This window comes from Rutidosis leptorrhynchoides, chromosome 8 (genome assembly GCF_046630445.1).
Source record: "Rutidosis leptorrhynchoides isolate AG116_Rl617_1_P2 chromosome 8, CSIRO_AGI_Rlap_v1, whole genome shotgun sequence".
In the NCBI taxonomy this organism is placed as follows: domain Eukaryota; kingdom Viridiplantae; phylum Streptophyta; class Magnoliopsida; order Asterales; family Asteraceae; genus Rutidosis; species Rutidosis leptorrhynchoides.
Window position 1 is genome coordinate 144,876,940 of NC_092340.1, and position 14,066 is coordinate 144,891,005.

Here is a 14,066-nt window from a genome sequence, read left to right on the forward strand (position 1 = left end):
AAATTAAATTTTACAGAGTATATTGATTTATATATGAACCTTGCAAATGAATTGATTAATCACTCCTATATAACATTAAACACCAACACCAACCATGGCTCATGCTTGTTCTGTTTAATTTACGACAATCATCACCTTGACCACCCTAACCGGTGGCCACCATCCTAAAATCACTTTCCACTGTTATCCCATACAACACCCATGAACCACCACAAAAATCGCTTGCTTCTACATCTAAATTCTGTTTCGTTTAAACACCTACAACAACCACCCTACATCAACCACAACCTTCTATCTCCATGGAAACCTATCACCACCTTCCTTAGAAACCACCACCTGCAACACCAGTCATGAACCCACCATCAATCACTCACCACCACCTTCACGATAATCGATCACCACTCTTATCATTTTTATGAAACCCATCATGACCCAAAACAAACCGCCTACCATAGTGATAACCATGTCACCACCCTAACTCGATAATATTTTTCTTGTTTCTATTCATCGATAACCTCCACCATTCACGACCATTTTTATCACTACTGCTGCTGTAACGGTAGCTTCGCTAACTATTGTATATTTTTTTTATTCATCGAGCAAAACCGCGACCTTTATTGTTTCACTCGTCACAATTGCGGATGATATATTCTATCTTCTGTTTAAAGTGATAAAGGATATGATTAGTTGATGATGATATGGATTACGCATGAGCATGGTGAGAAAATGATATGTTTGTAATCATGTTAAACCCCATATTAAAGTTAACTCTACAGCTATAGTAAAATGTACGATATTAAATGGAATAGGTAATTTAGTTGGTGGGCTTTAAGGGATGTAGTCATATTAGTTTGGACCGAAACTTGTTTAATTGTTGGGCCGTGAAATGTGTTGTAGTATTGGGCTCGGGCAGGCTCGCTATATTTTTTTTCCTTTCATTCGTTCAACAAAAGATGATGATGAGGTTACTAATAGAATGATGATGATGATGATTAATTTATGAAGATGATGTATTAGTATGATACATGAAATCATAAGCGAAGGTGATGTATATGATAATAATTATGATATATAATCGTATATGATTTAGGATGGTTATTGATGTTAGTGATTATGGTGAACTAGATTAATTTTAGGAAAGAGGAGAAGTTGACAGAAAACGGTTAAATGAAATTAAGATGGAAATTATTTCAGAAAAAAAGTAATGATAGAGTAATGGTGTGGGGTGTTTTTGTTAGACGAGAGGTCTCGGGTTCGAGCCTGAGGTGTAGCATTTTTTTTTATGAAAAAGAAGAAGAAGAGGAAACAGTTAACAGATTGAACAAATTTAAGTATGGTTATTATCAGAAAAATACAAATGGTTGAATGGCTGAAAGTGTTTTCGGGTTAGCGGGACGTCGCGAGTTCAAACCCGGACTTGGGCATTTTTTTAGGGCTACTCCTTTGAGGTAGTTATTACTAATACTTTTATTATTATTATTTCATTATTATTATTATTATTAATTTTAACAATAATATTATTTTTACAATATTATTATTACTAACATTTTATTACTAATATTATTCTTGCTATTATAATACTTATAGTATTATAGTATTATTATTATTATCAATATTACTATTATTATTATTACAATAAAAATTAGTTATATAAGAATTTTTCTAACAAAACTATATTTTTTTTATAATAAATATTAGTTATCTATTTAAAATATATATAATAGTTGCAATTAATTAAAATAACATATAATTCATTATTATAACAAGTACAGTAATTAATATTAATATATATACTTGTTTACTTGTTGGTATATGTGTTAATATATATAAATGATATAGGTTTGTGAATCCGAGGCCAAACCTACACTTGTTAAATGTCGTCATATGTATTTTTACTACAAAATACAGTATGGTGAGTTTCATTTGCTCCCTTTTTAATTGCTTTTGCAATATATATTTTTGGGCTGAGAATACATGCGTTGCTTTTATAAATGTTTATGAAATAGACACAAGTACTTAAAATATATTCTACGTTGAGTTGTACCACTGGCATATTTCCCTGTAGCTTGGTAACTACTATTTACATGGGTATTGTAAACGCGAATCCTGTTGATAGATCTATCAGGTCTGACAACCCCAACCGGACTGGACGACCAGTATTCAACAGTTGCACAGTACTTCGTTTTGTTACTACACTTGGTACAGTGTAGGGAGATTTCATAATAAAGGGAATATGCGACGTTGATTAAGTGTTAAGTATGGTTACCAAGTGCTCAACCACTTAGAATGCTTTACATACACTTGCGAGTGTATTATGTTTATGATAACGGAAATCTTGTGGTCTATTAATATATTGAAATGATTATCATGATAAACCTATGAACTCACCAACCTTTTGGTTGACACTTTTAAGCATGTTTATTCTCAGGTACGAATTAAGTCTTCCGCTGTGCATTTGCTCATTTTAAGGACATTACTTGGAGTCGATCATCGCAATGGGACCAAATATTGATGACTTTGTCCAGGAGGATAAGGACGGGTCATTTCAACTGTGTTTCCACTTGATCAACACCATCGGTATCTCTTTATTTCTCAACTTAGTCACCTTTCAGTCAACTACACAGACCGGCTCTTCCACCAATTTCTTATTCAAATCGACCCTTAAATCTTCTAAAGGAAGGAGTTGCATTTCATCATCGACTTTACACTTACGAAGATAAAACACATTAAATGTATTATGAATACCGACTAACTCTGGCGGAAGATCTAACACCACAGTCTAATCATTCAACACTTCACTGATCTGAAATGGACCAATAAATCTTGGTGCTAACTTACCACGTTTACCGAATCTGATAACCCCTTTCCACGGCGAAACTTTTAGATATACTCGTTCACCCACATTAAAGGTTACCGGACGTCTACACGGATCAGCATACATTTTCTGCCAATCTCTAGCGGCTTTTAACTTTTCTCTCGCAATTGCAACTTTTTCAGCTGTCATTTGAACAATTTCGGGACCTGCAAACTGTTTCTCCCCGGCTTCTAACCAACAAGTCAGAGTTCTGCAACGACGACTGTACAACATTTCATAGGGCGGCATCCCTATATTCGAATGATATGAATTATTATACGTGAATTCGACCAACGGTAAATGTGTATCCCACGAACCACCGTATTCTAACACACAAGCCCTTAACATATCCTCCAAAGTCTATATCGTTCTTTCACTCTGACCGTCTGTCTGAGGATGATAAGCTGTACTTAAATTCACACGTGTACCCAGATTCTGTTGAAGACTATTCCAAAAGTTTGACACAAATCTGGAATCTCTGTCTGAAACGATCGATCACGGCACACCATGTTGACTAACTATTTCTTTCACATACAAATTGGCTAACTCACTTAACGAAGCTGTCTCACGAGTAGCAAGAAAATGAGCACTTTTAGTTAGACGATCCACTATTACCCAAACCATATCGTGTTGTTTCTGAGTTCTTGGTAGTTTGGTCACAAAATCCATCGTTATATGTTCCCATTTCCACTCTGGAATCTGTAACTGACGTAACAAACCATAAGGTTTCTGATGTTCTGCCTTCAGTTGAGCACAAATGTGACACTTTTCGACATAATGAGGGATATCTGTTTTCATTGTCGGCCACCAATACACTATTTTCAAATCATGATACATCTTATTACTATCAGGATGTACTGTCAATCTGGATTTGTGAGCTTCTGTCATGATTAAATCCCTCAAATCTCCAAGCTTAGGCACCCAAACACGATTATTTAAGGTCTTTAGTCCACGTGAGTCATCAATTAAATCCACTTTTCGTTTGATCATTTGTTCAGATTTAATATGTTTGTCCTCCAAAGCACAGGCCTGAACAATTCTTAAGCTGTTAATCAAATCTGAAGTTATATTCAACCGAAGGAATTTCACATTTTCACTTGACTTTTTACGACTTAGCTCATCTGCAACCACATTTTCCTTACCCGGATGGAATTTAATTTCACAATCATAATCTTTGATCAACTCTTGCCATCGTCTCTGACGCATATTCAATTCTTTCTGTGAGAAGATATATTGCAAACTCTTATGATCTGTACAAATAACACAATGGGTTCCATACAAATAGTGTCTCCACAGTTTCAAAGCAAACACTACTGCAGCCATTTCAAGATCATGCACTGGATAATTCTTCTCATGAACTTTCAACTATCGTGAGGCGTAGGCGATTACTTTATCTCTCTGCATTAAGACACAACCCAACCCAGCAAATGACGCATCACAGTATACCACGAAGTCGTCTGAACCTTCTGGTAAAGCTAACATTGGTGCCTGACACAGTAGCTGTTTCAAAATCTAAAAAGCTTTTTCCTGTTCATCAGTCCATCGAAAGGCTACATCTTTACGAGTCAACTTAGTCAACGGACCCACTATTTTAGAAAAATCTTTGATAAACCTGCGATAATAACCAGCCAACCCCAGAAAACTCTTAATCTCAGTCAGAGTCTTTGGAGAATTCCAATTCATTACCGCTTATGTCTTAATCGGATCAACCTTTAAACCTTCAGCACAAATCACATGACCCAAAAACTGCACTTCACGTAACCAAAATTCACATTTTGAAAATTTTACAAATAGCTGCTCACGTTTCATCAAATTCAAAACCTGTCTCAGGTGTTCATCATGTTCACTCTCTGTCTTTGAATACACTAGTATATCATCTATGAACACAATCACAAACTTATCTAAGAACGTACGACACACTCTATTCATTAAATCCATGAAGACTGCTGGCACATTCGTCAACCCAGCCGGTATGACAAGAAATTCATAATGACCATACCTAGTTCTGAACGCTGTTTTCGGTATATCTGATTCAGCAACACGAACCTGATGATACCCGGATCGTAAATCTATCTTGGAAAAGAATGAAGTACCCTGTAACTGATCGAACAAATCGTCTATTCGAGGTAATGGATAGTTATTTTTCACTGTTCTTTTATTCAATTCACGATAATCAATACACATACGCATTGACCCATCTTTCTTTTTAACAAACAATACCGGAGCACCTCACGGTGAAGAACTCGATCGGATAAACCCACGATCTAATAACTGTTGAATCTGTGACATCATTTCATGGATTTTAGACGGTGCTAATTGGTATGGAGCTTTTGCAACTGAAGTTGTTCCAGGAACCAACTCAATCTTATATTCGACTTCCCTTACCGGAGGCAGACCTGGTAACTCATCTGGGAACACTTTGGGAAATTCTGATACTACTGGAATATCGGCCACTGTTCTCTTTTCTTTCTTCGCATCAATCACATACGCAAGAAACGAATCACAACCCTTTGCCATCGACTTTTTCACTTTCATCATGGTTATCAACGGAAAATTATACCCGTCCCGCTCCCCTCGGGCCACAACACGGGTTCCATCGGTCGAACGAAAGGTAATCATTTTCCTATCGCACTTAATATTAGCCCTAAGCGAGCTTAACCAATCCATTCCTAATACTACATCAAAGCTAGGAATACGTAACACTAAACAAGTCACCAGGAAAGACTTCCCTTCGATCTCTATACAAACCCCAGACACATATGTTGTGATAGGTGTGATCTTACCATCGGCTACTTCTACACTAACCGGCTTGGGTAACACAGTAACTGGTAAATTCAACTTGGCACAGAAATCTAGGGACATAAAACACCTATTGGCACCACAATCAAACAATACGTGAGCAGGTATTGAGTTAATTAGAAACATACCGGTGATCACTTTGTCGGTTGCCACAACATTCTCAACTGACATCTGAAAAGCTCTAGCCTCTGTTGTTGGAGGGTTCTTCCTCTTCTGCCCACTCGAGGCAGTTGACCTTACGACTGATGCTGAACGCGCCCCTGACCCTGCCCCGGAACTACCACTCTTCGATGGACAACTAACTGCACCATGCCCTGCTTTGTGACAACTCCAACACACACTATTCGGATACGGACATGCTGAAGACTCATGTCCAATAACACCACATTTTAAACATCTTCTTGTAGCCTCAGAACACTGACCACTATGAGAAGATCGACACGTGTGACACCAATTCTCTTTACCTGATCCATACCCAGAACTACTCTGACCACTTTTACCCTTCGATTTAAACCCACTAGACTTCTTGGATTTAGATCCTGATTGACCAGATACTTGCCCACATTATTGTAGCACATTACCAAACATTCTATTTATGGCAGCCTGAACATCACTTTCTACCATCTTAGCCATCACAACAGCTTGAGACAACGACGTAGCCGTTCTAACAAAAGTTCGGTACTCTGGAAAAATGATATTAACAAAATGATGTATACGAGATGCTTCGTCTGGCACCCATTGTTGTACAAATCTCAGTTTATCCATATACTTTTCTATTACCTCATCGATCGTCATTTGAGGTGTCATCTTCATTTCAAGAAACTCAGTCTTGATTCGGTTCATATCAAACAGATTACAATATTGTTCACACACCTTCCCATGAAACTACTCCCATGTGATCATACTCACTTGTTCTTTCGGTATACTGGATATCAAAGAATCTGACCAAATCATAGCCCTACCTTTCAACAATCGACTAGCATATGTCACTTTCAACTAGGGTTCACACTGACACGCTTCAAATACCCTTTCATTTTCTCTCAACCAATTGAGAGTTACAGTAGGATCAGTACTTCCAGAGAACTCGGAGGGTTTGCAATCACGGAAGTTCTTATAAGTACACCTTTTGGGTGGTTGCATGTAATGTTGTTGGAACATTTGCATTTGGTATGGATTCATCATCATGGGATTTTGGTAAGTAAAAGTGTTTTGCAGTGGCATATACTATTGGTTAGTTATTTGATTCTGATGCTGGTTCTGGTGCGCATTAGGTATCGTTTGGGATTGCGCGGTTGGGAATCCAGGTGGTGTATCATCATTTCCAGAATGCCTCGCTAATTCAAGCTCATTAATTTTGTCTTCAGCCTCTTTTAGATTGCTTTCTAACTGAAGGATGTAACTATTCTGATCATCATCAGACTCAACACCCTCTTCTGGTACTCTGAATGTTCTAGGGTTGGATGGGCCAGTTGCATTTCTATCAGCCATACATGTGCTACAAAATAGCTCACATAAAAGCTTAGTGGATAACAGTTAGTTCAATCACAACTAACACACGTATATCCTATTTTCACTTAGCCCCCCACACCCACATACATGTTTGACTTGCCTCAGGGTTGGGAACAAAATACGCGCATGTACTTGCTGCCAAACCGTGCTCTGATACCAACTTGTAACACCGACCATTTTTTTTAATACACAGCGGAAGACTTTAATAATAAACATAATATAAGTCACGTCATTACATTAAACCGTATAATTAAGTTTAAGCTCACACAACAGTGTTACGTTATTACAAAACATTATTTAAACAAAAGTCCACATCAGAGTAGGGTTGTCAAACATGTCTTCTGCATCAATACCCATCCCGACTAGCAGTACCTAAACCTGCAAAGGGGGAAACATGTGGGGGATTAGCGCATCGCTAAGTGAATGGAATCTATCTAACAGATATAGCTTAAGCCACACACAAGCTATATACTAACAACAACACTTGCTAACTACCAACTAGCATACAATAAGACAATACGAGGATCAGCGGCTTGTACGAGCACACGACTCTCAGTTGATCGGGCCTGAGTCTACCGATAGTCCCTGCTACTCAATTCACAGTATAGTTATCTAGATGCAGGGAATGCATCATTCACACTATACTCCACAATCAGTAGCCTATGGACCCAACCTCCCCTTGGCACGGTTGACCTCATACGGACTCTAACCTCTCCTAGGCACGGTCTCGAGTCCCCAGTCTCCCTAGGCCCGACTGGTGCCATTCACACAGAAATGTCCCGTTCTAATAGATTAAAAACGTTCCATATTAATTGATTTTGTCTATATGAGACGTTTTTCAAAGACTGCATTCATTTTTAAAATAAACCATAACCTTTATTTCATAAATAAAGGTTTAAAAAGCTTTACGTAGATTATCAAATAATGATAATCTAAAATATCCTGTTTACACACGACCATTACATAATGGTTTACAATACAAATATGTTACATCGAAATCAGTTTCTTGAATGCAGTTTTTACACAATATCATACAAACATGGACTCCAAATTGTGTCCTTATTTTAGTATGCAACAGCGGAAGCTCTTAGTATTCACCTGAGAATAAACATGCTTTAAACGTCAACAAAAATGTTGGTGAGTTATAGGTTTAACCTTTATATATCAAATCGTAACAATAGACCACAAGATTTCATATTTCAATACACATCCCATACATAGAGATAAAAATCATTCATATGGTGAACACCTGGTAACCGACATTAACAAGATGCATATATAAGAATATCCCCATCATTCCGGGACACCCTTCGGATATGATATAAATTTCGAAGTACTAAAGCATCCGGTACTTTGGATGGGGTTTGTTAGGCCCAATAGATCTATCTTTAGGATTCGCATCAATTAGGGTGTCTGTTCCCTAATTCTTAGATTACCAGACTTAATAAAAAGGGGCATATTCGATTTTGATAATTCAACCATAGAATGTAGTTTCACGTACTTGTGTCTATTTTGTAAATCATTTATAAAACCTGCATGTATTCTCATCCCAAAAATATTAGATTTTAAAAATGGGACTATAACTCACTTTCACAGATTTTTACTTCGTCGGGAAGTAAGACTTGGCCACTGGTTGATTCACGAACCTATAACAATATATACATATATATCAAAGTATGTTCAAAATATATTTACAACACTTTTAATATATTTTGATGTTTTAAGTTTATTAAGTCAGCTGTCCTCGTTAGTAACCTACAACTAGTTGTCCACAGTTAGATGTACAGAAATAAATCGATAAATATTATCTTGAATCAATCCACGACCCAGTGTATATGTATCTCAGTATTGATCACAACTCAAACTATATATATTTTGGGATCAACCTCAACCCTGTATAGCTAACTCCAACATTCACATATAGAGTGTCTATGGTTGTTCCGAAATATATATAGATGTGTCGACATGATAGGTCGAAACATTGTATACGTGTCTATGGTATCTCAAGATTACATAATATACAATACAAGTTGATTAAGTTATGGTTGGAATAGATTTGTTACCAATTTTCACGTAGCTAAAATGAGAAAAATTATCCAATCTTGTTTTACCCATAACTTCTTCATTTTAAATCCGTTTTGAGTGAATCAAATTGCTATAGTTTCATATTGAACTCTATTTTATGAATCTAAACATAAAAAGTATAGGTTTATAGTCGGAAAAATAAGTTACAAGTCGTTTTTGTAAAGGTAGTCATTTCAGTCGAAAGAACGACGTCTAGATGACCATTTTAGAAAACATACTTCCACTTTGAGTTTAACCATAATTTTTGGATATAGTTTCATGTTCATAATAAAAATCATTTTCCCAGAATAACAACTTTTAAATCAAAGTTTATCATAGTTTTTAATTAACTAACCCAAAACAGCCCGCGGTGTTACTACGACGGCGTAAATCCGATTTTACGGTGTTTTTCGTGTTTCCAGGTTTTAAATCATTAAGTTAGAATATAATATAGATATAGAACACGTGTTTAGTTGATTTTAAAAGTCAAGTTAGAAGGATTAACTTTTATTTGCGAACAAGTTTAGAATTAACTAAACTATGTTCTAGTGATTACAAGTTTAAAACTTCGAATAAGATAGCTTTATATGTATGAATCGAATGATGTTATGAACATCATTACTACCTCAAGTTCCTTGGATAAACCTACTGGAAATGAGAAAAATAGATCTAGCTTCAAAGGATCCTTGGATGGCTTGAAAGTTCTTGAAGCAGAATCATGACACGAAAACAATTTCAAGTAAGATTTCCACTTGAAATAAGATTGTTATAGTTATAGAAATTGAATTAAAGTTTGAATATGATTATTACCTTGTATTAGAAAGATAACCTACTGTAAGTAACAAAGGTTTCTTGATCTTGGATGATTACTTGGAATGGATTTAGAAAACTTGGAAGTAAACTTGCAATCTTGGAAGTATTCTTAATTTTATGAAACTAGAACTTTTAGAATTTATGAAGAACACTTAGAACTTGAAGATAGAACTTGAGATAGATCAATTAGATGAAGAAAATTGAAGAATTAAAGTGTTTGTAGGTGTTTTTGGTCGTTGGTGTATGGATTAGATATAAAGGATATGTAATTTTGTTTTCATGTAAATAAGTCATGAATGATTACTCATATTTTTGTAATTTTATGAGATCTTTCATGCTAGTTGTCAAATTATGGCTCCCACATGTGTTAGGTGACTCACATGGGCTGCTAAGAGCTGATTATTGGAGTGTATATACCAATAGTACATTCATCTAAAAGCTGTGTATTGTACGAGTATGAATACGGGTGCATACGAGTAGAATTGTTGATGAAACTGAACGAGGATGTAATTGTAAGAATTTTTGTTAAGTAGAAGTATTTTGATAAGTGTCTTGAAGTCTTTCAAAAGTGTATGAATAAATATTAAAACACTACATGTATATACATTTTAACTGAGTCGTTAAGTCATCGTTAGTCGTTACATGTAAGTGTTGTTTTGAAACCTTTAGGTTAACGATCATGTTAAATGTTGTTAACCCAATGTTTATAATATCAAATGAGATTTTAAATTATTATATTATCATGATATTATGATGTATGAATATCTCTTAATATGATATATATACATTAAATGTCGTTACAACGATAATTGTTACATATATGTCTCGTTTCAAAATCATTAAGTTAGTAGTCTTGTTTTTACATATGTAGTTCATTGTTAATACACTTAATGATATATTTACTTATCATTTAACATAATTAACCAAGTGTATCAATATCTTAATATGATTCATATGTACCTAGTAAGACGTTATAACGATAATCGTTATATATATCGTTTTCGAGTTTCTTAATTTAATAGTCTCATTTTTATGTATATAACTCATTGTTAAAATACCTAATGAGATACATACTTATAATAAAATCATGTTAACTATATATATAACCATATATATGTCATCGTATAGTTTTTACAAGTTTTAACGTTCGTGAATCATCGGTCAACTTGGGTGGTCAATTGTCTATATGAAACCTATTTCAATTAATCAAGTCTTAACAAGTTTTATTGCTTAATATGTTGGAAACACTTAATCATGTAAATAACAATTTCATTTAATATATATATAAACATGGAAAAGTTCGGGTCACTACAGTACCTACCCGTTAAATAAATTTCGTCCCGAAATTTTATGCAGTTGGAGGTGTTGACGTATCTTCTGGAAATAAATGCGGGTATTTCTTCTTCATCTGATCTTCTCGTTCCCAGGTGAACTCGGGTCTTCTACGAGCATTCCATCGAACCTTAACAATTGGTATCTTGTTTTGTTTAAGTCTTTTAACCTCACGATCCATTATTTCGACGGGTTCTTCGATGAATTGAGGTTTTTCGTTGATTTGGATTTCGTCTAACGGAATAGTGATATCTTCTTTAGCAAAACATTTCTTCAAATTCGAGACGTGGAAAGTGTTATGTACAGCCGCGAGTTGTTGAGGTAACTCAAGTTGGTAAGCTACTGGTCCGACACGATCTATAATCTTGAATGGTCCAATGTACCTTGGATTTAGTTTCCCCCGTTTACCAAATCGAACAACGCCTTTCCAAGGTGAAACCTTATGCATGACCATTTCTCCAATTTCAAACTCTATATCTTTTCTTTTACTGTCCGCGTAGCTCTTTTGTCGACTCTGGGCGGTTTTCAATCTTTGTTGAATTTGGATGATTTTCTCGGTAGTTTCTTGTATTATCTCCGGACCCGTAATCTGTCTATCCCCCACTTCACTCCAACAAATTGGAGACCTGCACTTTCTACCATAAAGTGCTTCAAATGGCGCCATCTCAATACTTGAATGGTAGCTGTTGTTGTAGGAAAATTCTGCTAACGGTAGATGTCGATCCCAACTGTTTCCGAAATCAATAACACAAGCTCGTAGCATGTCTTCAAGCGTTTGTATCGTCCTTTCGCTCTGCCCATCAGTTTGTGGATGATAGGCAGTACTCATGTCTAGACGAGTTCCCAATGCTTGCTGTAATGTCTGCTAGAATCTTGAAATAAATCTGCCATCCCTATTAGAGATAATAGAGATTGGTATTCCATGTCTGGAGACGACTTCCTTCAAATACAGTCGTGCTAACTTTTCCATCTTTTCATCTTCTCTTATTGGCAGGAAGTGTGCTGACTTGGTGAGACGATCAACTATTACCCAAATAGTATCATAACCACTTGCAGTCCTTGGCAATTTAGTAATGAAATCCATGGTAATGTTTTCGCATTTCCATTCCGGGATTTCAGGTTGTTGTAGTAGACCTGATGGTTTCTGATGTTCAGCTTTGACCTTAGAACACGTCAAACATTCTCCTACATATTTAGCAATATCGGCTTTCATACCTGGCCACCAAAAATGTTTCTTAAGATCCTTGTACATCTTCCCCGTTCCAGGATGTATCGAGTATCTGGTTTTATGAGCTTCTCTAAGTACCATTTCTCTCATATCTCCAAATTTTGGTACCCAAATTCTTTCAGCCCTATACCGGGTTCCGTCTTCCCGAATATTAAGATGCTTCTCCGATCCTTTGGGTATTTCATCCTTTAAATTTCCCTCTTTTAAAACTCCTTGTTGCGCCTCCTTTATTTGAGTAGTAAGGTTAGTGTGAATCATTATATTCATAGATTTTACTCGAATGGGTTCTCTGTCCTTTCTGCTCAAGGCGTCTGTAATAACCCAAACCATCCAACGACAAAACCACGTGAAAACAGCAAAATAAAAAAAAAATTCCTGAACAGCATGTTGCGTGGCGCGCCATATAGGCCGCGCGGCGCGCCAAAGTGGATTGTCCAAAAAGTTCTTAAATGCGAAAATGTTTGACTAGTTCCCGACGTATTTAGACAAAACGCTTTTACCCGCATGTTCAATATATGAAAACTAGCGCGTTCCATTAATAAAATTTAGTTTACGAAGCGGGGCCCACATTGACCCAAATTACCCTTTAAGTATCAAAATACAATTTTTGACCATAAGACTTTTAATACAAAACAAAGCCGAGCATGGCGATTGGGGATACGCTACCCAATCCTAATAAATCCAAAAGCAAGCCTTCTACGCAAACTATGCAAGTCCTCTAATCCTCGCGCTTACCCGAGCCACCATCCGCATGCAATCTATAAAAAGAGTCAACAACGAGAGGGTAAGCTAACGCTTAGTGAATGATAATATACTACATACATATATATGTATAAAATGGACAAGCCACAAAATAACAAATACCGCATACCGAGGCATCCATATAAGGCACTACACTAAGCATACCATACGATCTCTAAGCAACGAGCTAAAGATACAACAACAATATAAGTTCACCAACGACGATGTGAACAACACCAAATAGCTACACCCGGAGGGTTAGCTACAACACAACAATACATTAATATATAACAATATAAACGAACAAGGTTAACACCTTAACCCAATACCGAGAACCAAATACCACAATGAAGATTGGCCGAACTACACGAGCCTTAGTAATCCGAAACCACACGAGATTACTATCTTCACAACATCGAGGTTGGCCGAACTACACGAGCCTTAGTAATCCGAAACCACACGAGATTACTACCTCAATAAGATGACCGAACTACACGAGTCACCATGAATCCGAACTACACGAGATTCATTTTGATAAGATGACCGAACTACACGCGTCATCGTGAATCCGAACTATACGCGATTCACTTCTCCAACTCAAAACCCTTCGCCATTGGGGTTATATCATCCACATCACACTCACGTGTGATAGTGTACACACAAAACGTGTACCTCGCCAAAGGTGGTCAACCAAAACGCACAACCGTGCCAATTGGATCTAAACGA